The sequence below is a fragment of the Hyaena hyaena genome, unplaced genomic scaffold, assembly GCF_003009895.1.
Source record: "Hyaena hyaena isolate Hyena2069 unplaced genomic scaffold, ASM300989v1 scaffold_1004, whole genome shotgun sequence".
Lineage (NCBI taxonomy): Eukaryota > Metazoa > Chordata > Mammalia > Carnivora > Hyaenidae > Hyaena > Hyaena hyaena.
Window position 1 is genome coordinate 92,001 of NW_024081637.1, and position 2,000 is coordinate 94,000.

Consider the following 2,000-nt stretch of genomic DNA (forward strand, 5'->3'; position numbering starts at 1 on the left):
TCCCAAGCTTAAGAGATGAAAAAATTGATGAAAGATTTTTAAATCTTCATATCCAGAGAAAGACACTACCACCTCAAACAAAAATATAAATAAGTGTGGGTGTCAGCTTTTACTAATAGACTATAAGTAATGCAAGAAATGACTGTCTTATTTATACTATAGCCCTCGTCTCTAGCAGGGTACCTGGCACATACTAAATGTTCAGTTAATATTTGGGGAAGGAAGAGAGGAAGGAAGTGAGGGAAGGAAAGGAGGAGGCAAGGAAGAGAAGAAAATCTAGAGTGAAAGCAAGAAGCTCTGAGCTCTTTAAAAAGCATCAAATCAGGGTGCCTGGATGGTTCAGTCAGTTGACTGGCTGAGTGTCAGACTCTTGTTTTGGCTTAGGTCATGATCTCAGGGTGTTGGGATTGAGCCCCACATTGGGCTCTGCAGTGAGCATGGGGCCTGCTTAAGATTCTCTCTCTCTCCCTCTCTCTCTCTCTCACTCCCTCTCCCAACTTCTGCCCCCTCCCTCCTTCTGCCCCTCTCCCCTGCTCATTCCCTCCTACTCTCTCCCAAATAAAAATAAATAAAAAATAAATAAAAAGCATAAAATCCTGTGGAATACCAACTCTAGTACACTAAAAGAATGGTATAAAAAGTAAAATCTACAAATTATGGAAAATGATCTTAAAACTAAATATCAACACTATAATGCATTATACTAGGTAAGGTATGAACTTGGCCTCCAGATATGACATTCTTTCTTTGAGTCTAGAATTGAGACGATTTTTGAATAATCTTACAACTTTAGCTGGTTTAAGATCATGTCCACAATAGGACTAGGGATGAACAAGACTTTAGGCAAAAGTGTGATTCCTCCTGTCTTAAGAATTTTCATGCCATACTGAGGTATCCACCAGTCACCAGTAGCTCCTAAATTTTACTCAAGAAAGAACTGTGGACTATGTTGAATTCAACTTTCTAGACTGTGTTTGTTTTATTCAAATTAATTTGTAGTGGTAAGATTTGCAAGATTGTGACAAAGTATGTGAAATCAGACCATATGAACATTGCTATGCATTTCTATACAAGTGCAATATTTTCCCTGGGACATGTGCCTTAATTTCCATTTTGCCTCAGTAGATGAGCATGAGACCTAGAAACCACAGGCTGTATAAGAATATAGGATATATGAAAAGGGATGATGTTCGCTATAGAAAGACAGCCTGAGGCCAGTATACTGGTGTCTCAATGCGGGGTCCCAAACTCTTCTACGTTCAGTCTTGGTTTCATCTGGAGTAGAGTCAGATAAGCATTCATATACCCCTCCCTGCAACTGCTTGTGTTGCTTCCTTTCATTGGACTAAAACAATACAACATCAATTTGGAGAAAATGAGAGAAAGAGTCCTGAGATCATGTATAAATGGTAGAATATTTTTTGGCAGGTAAATAGTTTCTTCAAGTGAAATCTTTCTTAGAAATTTCGAATAAAAAAAACATAAATTGCAGTTGCTCTGGTTGAAGCTGAGGTGATCTCTCACCCTATACTCCCCACTATGCTCACCTTCATTCCTGAACATTGCTTCTTAGGCTCTCTCAATTGGGCCCAAGTGTAATGACAATTTTCCCACTTGCCCCATGTTAACCTGCCTGCTCCCTCATTTGTATCCCAGCTCAAAATATTTCTTCTATGTGGGCTTCTCTGTTAGACTTATTTGACTTTTCACCCCTTTCTGCCTAAAAATCTATATTATTTTCAATTTGCCTTATACACAAGTGTCATTTTGTTGATTTGCTGAGTAGAAGTAGAATTATATGACACAAATCTATTTGCTTCTTTGTTCATTAAACTGTAAACTCTTTTATGACAAGGACTATGTTTTATTGGCTTTGATGCCTTATGCTTTCTTAACATTCACCTTTATCTCCCTCATTGGCAATTGAGTGGTATGGAGGCTTCCATTTTTGTTCTAAAACAATGATAGCTATTAGAGATTAGTAGTCACTAGTTATACAA